This window comes from Chenopodium quinoa, unplaced genomic scaffold (assembly GCF_001683475.1).
Source record: "Chenopodium quinoa cultivar QQ74 unplaced genomic scaffold, ASM168347v1, whole genome shotgun sequence".
NCBI lineage: Eukaryota > Viridiplantae > Streptophyta > Magnoliopsida > Caryophyllales > Amaranthaceae > Chenopodium > Chenopodium quinoa.
The window spans coordinates 939,717-957,184 of NW_018743510.1; the positions used below are offsets into that span (position 1 = coordinate 939,717).

A 17,468-nucleotide genomic window follows, 5' to 3' on the forward strand; every position below is an offset into this window, starting at 1 on the left:
TATCAATGTGACAATTATATTGATTAATCTGATCATCTATACCCTTAAATCTTTTTCTTAAAATGCGTGTTAAAGTGTTATGTTATAAGGAATATAAAAAGGAGAAAATTTAAGAAAAAATATACTCCGCAGTAAAAAAAAATGGGTTCTTATATATATATATATATTTTTTAAACGAAAAAGGGTTCTTATTTAATTCATCTAGATAAATACTTTTAAATGATCAACTATTATAATTTATTTTTAACATATAATAAGAGATTTCCTTAGAGATATTAACTGATGACTCCACCTTGATTTGCTATTTAATTTATATACTGTAATTTTTTATATGTTTATATGATAGGGTGATGGAAGTCAAAAGAGATGTCAAAAGAGAGTCCAATATAATTATGAATGACGGACTTATATTTTGTTGCTTATATTATTTTGCTCGTGTATGTTTTTATCTCTAACAAATTCTATCTTGCAGATTATTTATAGAGATAATGTTTAATTCTGTTTTACTCAGATATTTGTTTAGCATTGCTTTTGAATTTCGAATTTATGTTGCTAGCCAATTTTTCCTTAAGTTGAATATTTGTTTGACAGATTTTTCTAGAAGATTTCTGTTAACAAGTATTTTATATTTTTATTCTGTGATTATATTTCTGTCAAGATAATTTTGTTAATAATTTTATCTTATAATCTTGTTAATAATTTTATCTTATAATCTTGTTAATTATTTTATCTTATAATATTGGAATTTTATCTTATGTATTTTTGAATAATTATCTTGTGCTAACCTTGTTTCAAGGAATCTGTTAGTTTGTTATTGTAACAGATTTTAGCTGGCTGATTAATCTTCTTGAAAGATAAATGTTGAAACAGAATGCAGCAGCTAGCAAACGTTCAAAATTCAAAAGGGCTGAAAATTCTGTTGAAGCAAGATTTAAGGAAATCTGTTGAAGACTTTCAAACCTTTGAAGTCAGCTTTGCAACGTTTTGAAATCAGCCTAAAGGCCTTATAAATAGCGTCAAGATATGCTGAACAAATAATGACAAGAACAACAACGACAAGAACACTCAAGAATTATCAAGCTTCATACACTAAAGCAAGAGTGTTAAATATTTTCTCTATAAGTTCTTTAATACCTTATTGTGTGATTAGATTGAGAGAAAAGAAAAGTGTATCTAAGAGTGGAAAAAAGTATATATCAAAAGAGTGATATACTTAGAGTAAATTTTATAATACTCAAAGTATAGTAAAAGTGAGTTAGCTTTTATTTCTTGGAATTGAGTGTCTAAGGTGTAGCTGGGGTGCTGCGGAGAGAAGATAGTGAGATCTTCTAGGTTGCTTTAGAACTCTAAGGGAGGAAATAAAAGTTAGTTAAAATCCTACGGGTTGGACAACCCTAGGCGGAGACGTAGGCCTTTGTGCTGAACTTCGTAACAATTTCCTTGTGTGCTTTACTTTGTTCTTGCACTTATTTTTATGTTGCTTAAACTGATCATTTGCTAAATTCATACAATCGCATCTAACATTCTGTTTAGCAATCAGCTTCGCTGTATCAATTGTTTTCAAAGCCTTGACTTTAGGTCTGAAATTAGTTTGTTCCGCCTTGTAACTAATTTCAAGGCCTTGACATTTTCAGTTTTGCGAAAAACACCCATACTTTATTCAACCCCCCCTTCTAGAGTATTATTTTGTTCATTCCATTACCATTGTGATCCTTTCATCAACAATTTAAAATATGCATAATCTATGTTGCAAGTTTACTGCACACCCCTCCTTTCCTTCCATAAAATATTAAAATGGAAAAAGAAAAAAAAAATTGGAATCTCACCATCCCCTTATAAGTACAGAATGGTTATTTGGAACCTTAGTCACCAAATTCTACCTGTAGCTACGGTTCTAGCTGTTAGAGTTGACAATTTCAATCCCATTTGCACTAGATGTAACCTTGAAAATGAGGATCACATGCATTTGTTCAGGGATTGCATCAATACTAGAACTTTGTGGTCTAGAATCTTTGGTCTTAATTGTATGGATAAAGAGTTTAATTATAATTTATTTTTTAATTCTAATTGGGAAGGATGGATTAATTATAATCTTAATCTTAGCAATTCTTGGAAGACTATGTTTTCTTTTGCTTCGTGGCATATTTGGAGGACTAGAAATTACACCGTTTTTTCAACTAGCCATGATTCACCCCCTTACCTTGTTTAATAGATACAAGCTGAAATAAGAATCAACACAGATGGGGCATGGAAAAAGAATGGAAAGGCAGGTGCTGGCCTCGCACCGTGGCTAGAGCCGGTGATGGGTCCTGTTTTTTTTGGCAATGCTTGGAAAATAAGAGCTAGGACATCTGCGGAAGCTGAGCTCCTTGCTATCCATGGTGGAAAATATTGTGATTCCCTTATTCTGTTGCTTATATATTGCCAACGTTTCAATAAGATATCCAGTAATGTGCAACAAATTATACGAAACCAAAACATGTTATAAATAACAAATAAGGCACCCGTGTGTACAATATCATGTAGTCTTCGGAATTAAAAGGCGGCTCTAGCAATCCTTCCATAATCCTTTTTAACTTTGTAATCCCCTTCTCCATGAACTCCCATCCTTGCTCCAGTTCAATAACTTTACAATCATTCATTTTTGTACCTACTTGAATAGCTCTGTTACCTATTAGCCTATTACACAACACGAAACAAACCCGTCAGCCGTAAATTTGTCTCACACAACTAATTACTTCCTCCGTTTCTATTTAGTTGACACGTTCAATTTAGACACATATATTAAGCAGAGGAGAGAGAGTGAGAGAGAGTGATAAAGCAAGTGGGATAGCTAGTAAATACAAAGTATAAAAGTTACTCAAAAAGGAAACGTGTCAACTAAAAAAAAAAAAAAATTTCGAAAAAAGGAATAATGTCAACTAAAAAAAAAACAGAGGTAAGTATGATATATTCAGTCATTAAACAATATGTCATCATAATAAATCATAGATCTATCTATTAATAATAAAGGTAGCATAATTAATGCACGTCATGTCAACATGCAATGCTAATAGCACATAATAAAAAGTTTTCCCAATCTAAGTCGGATTATGAGTGTAAAATCAATCTTCCTCCTTACGCCCTGATTTAGGGGTGATTGAATAACTGGGACCATCAAGATAGAACTCAATTCCATAAAAGATAGAGCCTTTGAAGATGATTTCTAGTCCTTGTCTAACTAAATCATAATCATAAAGTTTAGTTCTATCTAAGTTGTTCGGTAATTTTTAGAAAAATGAGTACTCTTCTAATCTTCATTGCAATGATAATACCAGTTATTTCGAGAACCCTAAAATTGAGACAACAATGAAAGAACAAAAGAGCCTAGTGAGATAGTCACCGGTAATCACTCTCATTTTCATAGTCCAGCGTAAAACTACAGAAAAAAGAACCTAGGAAAAATCCAAATTTGAAGTTTTTTTGCAAGTAGTCACTGCTAAATCACCATATCCTCTAATTTCACGGTGTAATGTAAAACTACAGTTGTATCAAGGTTAGACCTTTGGCTTTTGGGAACATTGTTGCTCATCATTTAGCTAGACTTTTGGCTTTTGGTAGAACAAGTTTGGATTAATCATTGTCCAAATGAGGTTGCTCCCTATGTACTCTCGGACACGTTGTCCATTGATTAATAAATTTGCTCGATGCATTCAACAACGAAAATTGCAGCATAACCCTATAAAAATTGCACCTAAACAGCCGGGATAGACAGTAAGTATGAACCAGAATAATTTACTGAAATTGAACGAAGATTACAACACACGGCCTTTTCCTAAGCTTAGACAGTACATAGGCCGTATGTTGTAATCTTCGTTGATACATAAGGCCGTATGTTGTAACAACGAACCATGCTTTCTAAAGTTTGACACACTAAGGCCGTATGTTGTAACAACGAACCATGCTTTCTAAAGTTTGACACACTATCATAATTCCCACCGACGACTATCAATATCATGATGTAGTTCCACAGGTTGGTTCAGTCATGCATCAAAGTTTATTACTCAATATTTTCTAGGTGAAACCCATTACATATGAGATAAATTTGATAATAGTGTAATGAATGAAAGTCAGTTTTATAAAGAGAAAAATAGAGGCAAAAAGTTAGATGCTTAGATAATATTAGCCTGGAAACTACCTTATAATCATAGCCACGTAGTCTGGTTGTCAATTTCTTTCTCTGTTTATTCCTTGTGCATCTGATGACGCGAACAATGCAACAGAATTGTTCAATCTCTCACAAAGAAATTTTACACTGCTCCTGTAGTACAGAGGTATCCGTGCTGAAAGTTTTATGACCGTATACATCCAGTCTGCAGTGAGTTCCCATAGTTGAAAAAAAATGATGTGTGCCAATCTCAGTCATGCCGGTTAGCAAGATATTTGCAAAAGGTTTTTTCATCATCAAACACTGCAAAAATCCAAAGGGTACAATTAAGCTCAAGCCAGATGGAGTCACTTCTTATATATTATATAGAGAGCATTGTGATCTCAATGCATAACAGATAGGACATCCATATATATATGTCTTTACAAGTAGTCACAAAGTCAGACATCATAAGACGAACTTCTCTTATCAATTTGGCCTCCTCCCGAAGTTCCATAACCTCTTTGCTCAATTTATTTTTTAACAAGACCTGATCTCAATGATTTTTCTGCATATACAGGTTATAGGTATCTATAAAAGTATATTATTTCATACAAGTATGCATATAATTTGAGATCCTTATGTGTAATAGCTCCAAACAATGATTTGTTTGCCTTTCAAGGTTTTGAATATCTGGCTCATAATGATCTTTTGACAGAACCAACGAAGATTAACTCTGTTATATATATCTCACAAAGCAAAAAACTAGCCTTTAAGTTAAAACATATCATATAAAGTGATTAACTGCAGTGGATCCCTAATAGTCAATCCCAACTCAATTTACATGAACCTTAGTTTCACTCTATCTCTAGTCTCCACCATTATCTGTTAAGAGTCAAGTGTAGTTGAACATTGACTCATTTTACCATTAATTATAAATGAGAAGTACTGCCATGTTCAAACAATCATACAGAAATTTTCTTGATCTTTATACATGCTAGTTATTATTCCTCCAGGAATCGTACGTGAATTATCTTAAACAAACATTAAATTAATAAATCAAACCAAGAAAAAAATTGGCAACAAGAAAGATTATCATACACAATAATAAGTAATTAGATTTTACAATGTAATTGTAAAATGGCAATAAATTTGAAACAGGAATCGGTTTTGTTTACGTTGATACTCCACTAAAATGAACCAGAGGATCAGAGTACTTGATACACAGCTATACTGGACATTTAAAGCTAAATAATAGCAAAAATAGTATAAACCATTTTAACAAGAACAATAATCAATTCCTATACTTTCTTACCTCAGCTTGAGTAACAATCGCTCCACAAACAACATATTCACATTTCAAGACCTGGCAGGATCAATTCATCACCACAAATAGAAAACCTATCATTTTTACAGTATAACTTTGAGCAGCAATTCTGTATAGAGCAATAATACAGCTAGAATGGGAAAATGAGCAAAGTGCAATTAAGAGGAATGAATTTCTGAAAGCAAAAGAAAAGGTAATACTTTCTTGAAGTCCAAAATTTTCAACAGGGTACAAAATGCATATAGGCTAAATTTATTTATTTTACACACATTTGATCATCCTATTCTTTCCATAGTTGTAGTCTTGTAGAGAGAGTACATAACAGCAAATTCAGGAAGGATATTAAAAAAGTGAAGTTATATCATGAGTTTTCAGTGAAAGACAGAAAGAGCCAACTGGTCCTAAATACTTACAAGCTTCTCCATTCAATCGATAGGCAGCTTTGGGCATGAACAATCAATCACCACAACTACAAATTCACAAAATAATGAAGAGCAAGTTATAGTGATTACAAATTTTTACAACTAAAACACATTGAGCAAATATAGATTACCATAAAAATAATTAAAGGCAAATGATATAATTCTATCAAAGTCAGTAGGCACCATTAATAACTTGAAATGAGTACCTGCTGAAGGTGTCCAATCAACAAGATCATAGTATAGCTGCATAATTTGACAGTGCAAGCCACACCCTGATACTTTTATCTATTTAAGTAACATAGCTCGATTTTTTACGACAACAATGTCTCTTGCATACCTTTACATACAATCACTCTAGATTCATAAACATTTGACATCAAATATCATTTCCATTGCTATCTCAACAATATAATAATATACTCCATATCATTTCAACACTATTGTATATGGAAATTATTAGGACTTCTTTATTATAATATCACAGAAAAATCTACAGTTTTAATTTTGGAGCAGCAAATTATAAAAGGAAAACAAAGAGTTGACTTCCTAGATGTTAAATAGTACTCCTAGTATCAAGAATCGATAGTTGGCAACAACTAATCTATGTGGTTTAAAAATTCAAAAGGAAAACAAATACTCCCTCCATTTCGTATTAATCGCAACAGTAGGGCTTGCACAAAGTTTTAGGAAATTTATAGGGTAGGGATCATATGGTGAATTTTTTAATATAAAGTATAGTTAGTGAGACTGTGAGAATATTTTTATTGTTAGTAGGAGAGAGATATATAATAAAAAAAAGTAGTATAAGTGGGGTTTGTAAGAGAGAAACAATTAAATATTTATGCAAGTGGGGGTAAGTGAGAGAGAGAAATAATAAAATAGTAGTGGGTCCTTACTAAAATAGGAAGTGTTGCAACTATTATGAAACGGATGTAAAAGAAAAGTGTTGCGATTATTACGAAACGGAGGGAGTAGTTTGACTTCCACTGATGAGAAAAAGAAGATGTCGGAATATAATATTAGTAGAAGAAACTCCATCAGAAAATGGGTCACTCTGTGCAACAAAGAAGCTGAAGAGAAAAATATACAAAGAATCATATTTCATCACACAACATCACATAATAAGGCTGGAGCTTTTCTTATAAAGAATTCCAACATACCCAACTCAACTAAACCATAATCCAACATACCCAACTCAACTACTTAAGAAATATTAAACTGAATGCAATAATTCTGCAAATAAAATAATCACAACAAATAAATAAAGAAACAACTCCTAAATTTCTATAGTAAGAAACTAAGAATAAACTATAAAAACAGGGAGGAAATCAGCAGCAATTGAACCACCACCACTGTAATCCAGTCCCAACCATAAAAGCCGCAATTGTTACAAAAAAATAAAAAAAAAAACCTAAAATTAATGTAAAGTAGCAATAATCAATTAATCACATTTCTAAAATCAAAATTATTCACTTTAATTAACTCTATAATTTAAAGGAAACCTTAGACCTTATACAAGCAAAAACGGCTACTTTAGGTTTTGAAACATCAGACGGCAGCACCAACAACAGCACCGCTAATACTCCTTCCATAAACGCCACCCTGCAGAGTTGAAACCAGCACCAGTGTTAATTTCTATTTTTCAAACGCCGCTTGAAAGCTCCACAAACAACAACCATAAACAATGCATAACAAAAGCCAAGAAAGAAAGCAAACAGGAAAGCCATTAAAGGCACACACCAGGGAACTAAAGAAAGGAAGAGGAATAAGACAGCTAAGAAGGGGACCTCTGTAAAACCCAACTTCTCAGCTTTATAAAGTTTTTAGATTAAACAACTATTTTCTCTTCTCAAGTAGTTACATACATGACTCCCTTTAATGATAAGGATTCAAGAGAACATTCGCAAATAAACTTAACTATTGATTACAAATATTAAGAAGATACACTAGAAAATACAACTTACAAGAGAGACAACAGGATAATAGAAAATACAACCACATTTATTAGAAGCAATGTCTGATACAGGTTATCAACTAAACAAAGCTACAAAACTGGAGACCACGAGGTAAAGAATCAGCGTCCTATATCTCTCGGAAAACCTTCTCAGCTGCTGCTATTGTTTGTTGAATATCTTCAGTAGTATGAGCCAAGCTAGTAAATCCAGCTTCAAACTGTGAAGGGGCAAAGTAGACTCCTTCCTCTAACATTCCCCTATAGAAGCGGCAAACTTTGCAGTGTCACTTCTCTTTGCATCCTCAAAGCTGTATACAGGCCCATCAGTGAAGAAAAACCCAAACATTCCCTGATATATCCACCACACATTGCATGCCCAGCCTTCTTCCCAGCATCAAGGAGTCTTGTGTAAGTTCACCAGTAATCTTGTCCAAGTATTCATAGCTTCCTGGTTGCATCAATCGTTTGAGTGTATGTATCCCGGCGGTCATTGCCAATGGGTTCCACTGAGAGTACCAGCCTGATACATTGGCCCAGCAGGTGCAACCATCTCCATAATATCCCTTCTCCCTCCATAAGCACCAACAGGAAGGCCGCCACCTATGACTTTCCCCAGTGTTGTAAGATCAGGCGTAATCTTGAAGTACTCTTGTGCACCACCATAAGATAAACGGAATCCAGTCATAACCATCGAAGATCAAGAGAGTTCCATTTTCTTTGGAGATTTCACGGAGGGCTTCAAGGAAGCCAGGGTTTGGAGGAATAAAACCTGAGTTTCCGACAACAGGTTCTAGGATTATGGCAGCAATTTCTTTTGTTAGCCTCAAAGAGACTTTTCACAGTTTCAAGGTCATTATATGGAGAAGTTAGGGTGTCTGAGGTGGCAGACTTTGGTACACTGGAGAGTCTGGAAGCCCTAGAGTAGCAACACCACTTCCTGCCTTCACAAGAAATGGGTCTGCATGGCCATGGTAGCAACCCTCAAACTTGATAATCTTCTGTCTGCCAGTGAATGCACGGGCCAGACGTAGAACCCATACATGCTTCCGTGCCTGAGTTTACAAATCGGACCATTTCAATGCTAGGAACAGCTGATATCACCAACTCAGCCAGAGTATTCTCAAGAAGACAAGGAGCACCAAAACTTGTCCCTTTCTTCATAGTTTCAGCCAGGGCTGCAAGTACCTGTTAGTATTGGGAGAACAATGATAATTAGGTACAAGCATAACTATCTGGTTATGTTAACCTATGCATTAACACTAGCTGATGTCGGGACCAAAAAATTGGTACCCAGTACCAAATAGCATTACAATTTATAATACAAATAACATTAAGTAAAACCAGATGCTCAGTTTTCAGAGGATGACATATCAGAAATTGTATTCCGGAGAAAAAATGAAACCTCATCGTCAGCATGACCAATAATAGCAGGTCCCCATGAGCCAACATAGTCAATATACTCATTGCCATCTATATCCCACATGTGAGAACCCTTGACAGAGTCTACTATAGGCTGTCCACCAACTGACTTGAAGGCACGGACAGGGGAATTTACACCTCCAGGCATCAACTCCTGCAATTCATATGAAAACATCTTTAGAATCAGAAGGATAACTTTGCAATCAGGTGTTGTATGAATATTGAAAATTTGCCAAGCTAAATAGCGATAAAAATAACATCTTTAAAAAACAAAAGACACTAAATAACGAAGTCCACTAAACAGCCAGCCTCAACACCTCATTCAGCACAATATTCAATGGTAAAAAAAAATAAAATAAAAAATCAGATCCAAGGTGAAGTCATAAACTCTGCAGGAAGTAGAATCTACTTAGAGTTTCTAATAAACAGAAAGGGCTTTAGGTTTGTTGGCTTAGGTAATCAACACAAAAATTTCTTTTCTCTAGCAAATAATTCCTTAAATCCTCCAAGAATCAATTTAAATGGTAAAATCTAGCAGTGCAGTACACCCAGGCTACTGGCTCGGTTAATTTCTGTTCCAATCAAAGGATATTTTGGTACACAGCTACTTCTGTTCTAGTCGAAGTTTTTCAGGGACTATCATTGGGTACTTGAAAATTCTAAGATACATCAGTTAGCGTACCCCATCAGCTAATCATATCCCATTCAAAGGATACTTGAAAAGTTCAAGTGTGCTCCATTAGTGTTTATTGTTTAACAGATTTCTTCCAGCAATACTTACTCCAACAAGTTAGCCACCAAATGCTTTATGCTACATCATAATTATTTTTATAGCAGATAACAATGCTGATATGGAAAAAGATACCACATTATAATAGATACCACCCTGTTCCAGGCTCATAATGTTAAGATGACAACATAAAAGGCAAAAGGTGCAAAGCGCCCTTGTCATATTTGCTAAATGAGGTTGTAATGAGGATTTCATCCAAAGCATACTACTGTAAACAATCATTACAAAAGCATCCTTGATCCCATCTATCTAGATATCTCATCATCTAACATTTCCAACAAACTGAAGAATCCTTTTCAAGAAGAAACGAATAAATGGGGCCCAACTTAAAACATCATAAAGAAATACAATATACAGTACTTATCAGTTCAACGCCTCAACCCTAGCAATTGACAATCATGACTCTACAAATAAGAATACAAAGGTTCATACCCAAAGATGCATCACTAATTACCCAAGTGCAGGGGACAAAGCTCATCTCTTATTACCTTCTGCGCATACTGAAGGAGTTCAATTTTTATCATATACAGGTTCATGCTAGAGTCTTAATACCACCACCAACCCAACAACTATTCCATTTTCTAGGGGATAAATTATGTAATAGTAACAGAAATGGAACAGAGAAGATTGGGAAGTATTTTGAGATTCTCTCAGCCAGGAATCACAGATGCAGATGGGATAGGTGATCTGGTGAAGACAGCTCAACCTAAACATCAGTTCATTGATTGGCTAGCCATTCAGCATAGATTGAAGACTAGAGACATGTTGCATATTCAACTGCAACAGGATAAGAAGTGTCTACTATGTGCAGATTTTGATGAGTCACATAGTCATATTTTTTTTCAACGTAATTACAACAGCAGGATATGGCAGCATATCAGAGCTTGGATTGGTTTTGGGCCACAAAGCATCCAGCTGGATACCATTGTTAAAGCTTGCAGCAGGGTAGAATATAGCTTCCAGAGAAACTTGGTAAATACTTGGATTCTGGCAGTCATGTATCAAATTTGGAGGGTCAGGAACATAGCATATTGGGAGAGTAAAATCATGAAATCCCCAACATTGTACAGTCCATTAGATGTGACATAAAGCATAGATTGTTAGCTCTAGGAGGCCAAAAGCTAAATGTAAAACATAGAGAATGGCTTGAAAGCCTTACTGTATAGTTTCTTTGTATAGGTGTTTTGGGCTAATTAGCCTGCATAGAGGCCCTTGGGGGGTTAACTTGTAATCTGATTTTTGAAGTAATAAAATTCTTGCTTGCTTACCCCAAAGAAAATTAAAAAAAAAAAAAATAAAAATAAAATAAAGAGAAAATGAATCAATGGAACATGGATGCTAAAATACTATCAATATTCCACATTTCATTAACGGTTTTTTCACCATATACCCCTGAGTTTTTTTTTTGTTTATTCACCATATACCCCTGAAACTTTTTTAAGTTCATCATGTACCCCCAAGTTTTCACAAAAATACATCATATACCCTTGATGATTAATGATTCTTAACTTCGTCAGTCATTAGGATTAATTATGACCAGAAACCCCCTAAATAAATTCCCCTACACAAAACCACTCACATTCCTTACCACCCCCAAAACGACCCCAAATTTCCTTTTCTCATCCTCAAAATCAATCATACAGATATGGTTATGGAGTTTGGAGTGGTTTCGGGGGGTTAAAGAAAAGAGAGGAGTGGTTTCAAGGATGGGGGGGGGGGAATCTAAGGTAGTTTCGATGCATAATTAACTAAATTCTACTCATCTTGTTGTCATTAGGGATATATGGTGAATTTTTGAAACAACTCAGGAGTATAAGGTGAATTTGAAAATTTTCAGGGGTATATGGTGAATAAACAAAAAACTCAGGGGTATATAGTGAAAAAACCGTTTCATTAAACATTTCAATGCTTCATGTAAGAAACATGTATTATTACCCTAATAATTCCCATTTCACCACTGTAATTATTTTGTTTTCTTTTTTTTCCCCCTAAAACGAGTTGTTGATGCAGATGTTTAAATCATTTGTTCATTAATATGGGATTTTTGGATTACTTAATCCACTCAACAATTAGCTTTCTCTCACTTTTATAAGAGCAATTTTGATGTCAAGAAAATTAGCAGGGGTAATGACTTCTCCACACCATGACACTCACAACATCCACACGAGACAAATTGTACACCAAATTCCATTCATTTACACCAGAATCAAAATCCTTTAACCTCCAAAACTTCAACACATAATCTCCTTCTTTATACAACTCAATAAAATGAATATACCCTCCAGTCCCAAACATGTTTCGTTTGTCATCCAAATTCAGAGCATTATGTGGCTTCCTACACCCCTTAGGAAGTGGAATAAACCGACATCGAGCCTTCTCCTCCTCGTTCTCATCACCGCGAAAAGGGTCATCATCATCCCAACTAATCACCCCACAACTTAAATCAACCCAAAATAAACGTCCAGCAAACTCAAACACCTCTTCAGAATCCCAAATTCAGAGCATTATGTCTCGTGTGGATGTTGTGGTTAAAAAACAGTTGTATTATAGGAATTTAATCAGTGAATATTAATTTTACACCATCATTAAATAGCAATTAAAAGTCTGTAAACTCTGTGGTCCGAATACATAACTCCCCTACAATGGTTAATCGTACCACGCACGATTGAGATACCCTAGTTTCATTAAAATTTTCAATGCTTCATCAACCATATGCCCATAGCTTAACATAAATTATAACCAGTCTACTAAGAGTCGATTATTCTAGTTAAAACCAATGCCAAAAAGATGGGTAGGTTACGTGAACCAAAAATTAACCAAGATAGCAAAGCAAAACATTCCCAAATCTCAAATTACATAGCACGCAAATTCAACAATTAAGTAATAAATCACAAGTTAACGATCCCAATTCTCAAAATTAAGAACGAACCCAATTCTCAAAATTATGAACAATCAACAAAAATCACAATTAGAGAGAGATGAGTAATCAAAACCTTGGCTTTAGCAAAAGCTTCTTCAGATTTTTGAAGGGTGTAAGACTTCTTCTTCTCATCAACAGAAACAGTCATTTTAACAACAAGAGGAGAATGGGAGCGAAGAGGGGTGCTTAGATTTGGAAGAAGATGGTTTAATGGCGGAAAGCTTTGATGGCCATGTGATACCTACTCCTCCTGCAACACCTGCCATGGCTGCCTTTTAGCTTTCTCTCTCCTTGCGATTGCAGGAAGTCAAGATAAGGAATGAGATGAGCCACTTTCTTCACCAAAAAGATACAAGATGAATACGACGAAGCTTCAATAGAGTTTGCTGATTTTGTAAATTGGGCTTTCTTTTATTGTAATGTTGGGTTGGTATTTGTTTAGGCCGGTTACAAACGAAGTGAGTATATTTTTTCACTTTTTTTTGTTAATAGTTGCAATTCATTATTCATGATAATTGAAGATTCTCTCTCGTCATAATTTTCTTGCTTGAATAGTTGCCTTATGGATAGTGATAGGGGTGAGAACGAACAAATATAAGATACCCTGAATCGCCGAATCGAAACTGAAACTTGTACAATAGGTTCTAGTTTCAGGTAGCAAAATAGGAAACTTGTTGCAATAGGTTTCGATTCAGGTTTTCAATTTTTTTGTAACCCTTGTAACTTAATACCAATTCATACTCCCTCTATTCCAATATTGCATTTGTTCTAAAATTTCTATTTCTATTATTTTATTAATAATTATTTTGCTATAATATACCTGTTAAATCGAGTGACAATAAATATTGTACATCAATTGTGTAGATACCTGTATTAGAATGACAAAAAGTTATCCCGAGATAAATAAAAGTTATTCAATATGATAAAAGTTATTTATGTTTTATTTATAAAGTTGCTCTTAAGTAAAAAAATCAAATCTCAATAGGAAAAAATATCTAATTGTATTAAAATTACCCCAAATAAGTTTTTTTTTCTTTTAAATGTAGAAATCCTGTCTCTTTAAAATCAATCAAGGGCACATTATATATACGAAATACTATTAATTTCTTGATTTAGAAACACGAAAGAAATTCGATTATAATGTATTAATCCTTTATTTGTGCATACAACATAGAATAAACCTACTAAAATTGCAATTAAGTAACTCCAATCTAATTCCTTAAAAAAAAAAAAAAAAAATCTCAATCTAAAGATGTTTCACAAGAAACTAGGCACAAAATAATCTACCGTCATCCTAGCTCTTGTTTTTTCATCTACCCCCTCTAACAAAGGCACCCTTTTGTCCCTCTTTCTTAGTTTAGGATCATAAACATCAATAAAGAAATCCTTAACACTTAGATTACGCGACGATGTCGTCAATAATATCATCTTGCCATCTTTAATCTCCGGAGTTAGAACGAAGTCTTCATTGATATCGAGTCCATCAATGAATGCAAAACAAGTTCATGAATTTACGACGTCGTACTCCTCCATAACCCACATCACCACACCTTTATTACCGATCCTTGAACCGCAGGCAGCACCCACACAAAGCATCTCCGCCTTCGGGTTTGTTTCACTAGGGTATATTACTAGTGCAAGGCGAAGAGATAAAATCAAACTTCTTTTGTCGATATTAAACCTTACTATCAAATTATCACAATCTACTAGCCAATGTAACGCACCATTCAATACAACAGACTTGCTTCGTATCGACGTTAATCCAAACAATTCCGTATCCATAACCTTCTAAGCACAATCACCTTCATCTCTAACTGTCATGACTTCCGCTGTAATTTTAGCACTAAGACCATGTCGATAACCTAACCTAACCACTTTTAATAGTCCAGTCTTGGAACCGTAACCCAACCCATGGTCAAGGTCCAGCCACGGAAATGTATTCATTTCTTCATGAAGGACCAAACAACGCCTCGTGATCGTATTCACAAGCCGGAACGTATCTAACCACGAATAAGGACGACTAGAATTGCGAACCAACAACAGTACGAAAACCATTGCAAGAAGCCACAATTTCTCTAAAATCTAAGTTATAGAAACGAAACTCGTTTATTAGGTGATCATCAGGAATATAGTCAATCAAGGTGTAAGAATTTGCTACACCATTATAAGCTAAGAAAGTTGTATTTTTGGATGAATTATTATTATAATTATTGTTGATGTGGGATTGGACTAAACTAGGGAATATAGGGTCACAAAAAAATATTGTCAAGTTTATGGGTATTGTGTGACAAAGGTTGACGACATTGTAACATTTGGTAACTGGAAGTTTACTAGCAATATTTACAAGAATTTCAGTAGGCAATTGTTGTAACTTTTGTGCCTAGTGATATTTGTGATTTTTTTTGATGTCTTTTTTCCCTTGCTTGAAACTCGAAATACTCGTGCCAGCCACATGCTTATACTATAGAGTTTTCTTAATCTCTTTCTTCTCGTGCTTGAGACTCGAACTACTCGTGCCACCATGCTTATATTATTGATTTTTCTTAGGTGTATTGGTTTGATGGAGGAAAAACTTTGGTAAATTAAAAAAATATGTGTTAGATTGGTTTTTAATCGAGGTTTTATGGTTTTGATGGGTAATTTATAAGAAGCAGTTTAACGAAAAACAAAACAGTTTTATTAAGATATATTTTAGGAAATATTTAGGAACATATTAGATTTGGTGAATATTAAGATTCACTAGGATATATTTTCCCATAATTATGTCTAGTTTCTTTTGCTAGCTGTACACGTTTTACAAACTCTTAATGGACCTGGTTCACACTAATTTATTGTGGACCACTAACATGAGAGACACTATGATTGTTTTAAAAAGGTCACTATATTAAAATAAATTAAAGGTTATTGTTGAAATAAAAGTCATTTTGGTATTATAAAGGCTATAAGAGGTTATTTTTTTTAATGAAATTTTTTTATATACAGAACAATATGAATGATAAAGTTCACTATGCTAAAGTTATAGTCACTATGTTTAATATAATGTCGTACTTCAGCTTCACGATAATATTAAAGGTCATATAAGTTTTAAAAAAGGTTGTCATGTTAAAAATAAAAGTTACTACGTTAAAATTAGGGTCATTATGATCAATATAATTTTAATGTGTGCGTATAAATCTCACGTCGGCCAGGTCAGGCCAATTTTTTTGAAAGTGTAGTACTCATGCTTTAGACCAGGTTATAGAAAAAATTAAATTATATAGTAACATGAAAGTACGAAACTATGAAAATATAAACCTAAGGCACATTATATTACTCCAATTACTTTATTTATAAACACAGAAAGAAATTTGATTGTAATGTATAAATGCAATAATTTGTGCATACGACTACATCAAAGAATTATCAACTAAAATATGAATTACATAATTCATTATAATTTGAAGATATTTCACAAGAAACTAGGCACAAAATAATCTACTGTCCCCCTTGCTCTTGTTTTTCCATCCACCCCCTCTAACAAAGGCACCCTTTTATCCCTTTCCTAGTTTAGGATCATAAACATCAATAAAGTAACCCTTAACACTTAGATTACGCGGCAATGTCGTCAATAATGTCATCTTGCCATCTTTAATCTCCAGAAATAGAACGAACTGCCCATTGATATCGAGTCCATCAATGATGGTAAAACAAGTCCATGACTTTTCGATTCCACTCCTTCATCACCCATATCTCCGCACTTTTGTCATCGATAGCCAAAACCACAAGGAGCACCCACACAAAGCAACCCATCCAATATGCCTAGATGAGAAACAATCACCAACTTCTTTGGTCGATATCAAACCTTAGTATCAAATTATCATAATTTACTAGCCAATGTAACGCACCATTCAATACAACAGGCTTGCCTCGTATCGACGTAATTCCAATAGACCATTCCGTGTCCATAACCTCCCAAGCACAATCACCTTCATCCCTAACAGTCATGACTTCCGCCGTAATTTTGGCACTACCTTGTCGATGATACAACCTAACCACCTTAAATAGTCCAGTCTTGGAACTGTAACCCAATCCATAGTTAAGGTCCCGCCACGCTAGTGCATACGGTGCTTGAGGAAGGACCAAACAACGCCTCGTGATCGGATTCACCAGCCGCAAAGAAGCCGAAAACGAATTCAGACGACTAGAATTACCACGACGCATCAACGAGTGAAACAGTACCCAACCATTGCAAGAACCCACTACACTAAAATTACCCAACATGGTACTAGTCTCATCTTCTGATCCAAGTATATAATCCAAGTTATCAAAACGAAAATTGCTTAGGTGATCAGGCCTATAGTCAAACAAGGTGCAAGAATTGGCTACACTATCATAAGCTAAGAAAGTTGTGTTTTTGTTATTGTTGTGAGATTGGAAAAACTAGGGAACATAGGGTCGGAAATAATGTTGTCAAATCCATGTTTTTTGTGTGACAAAGGTTGACTACATTGTAAAATTTTGGTAACGGGAA

General features: G+C 34.4%; 1 pseudogene; it reads right to left on the reverse strand.

The window, feature by feature from the left end:
- Positions 1–7,667: 7,667 nt before the first annotated feature.
- LOC110739671 lies at positions 7,668–13,391 on the reverse strand (annotated as a pseudogene).
- Between the last annotated feature and the right edge of the window lie 4,077 nt (positions 13,392–17,468).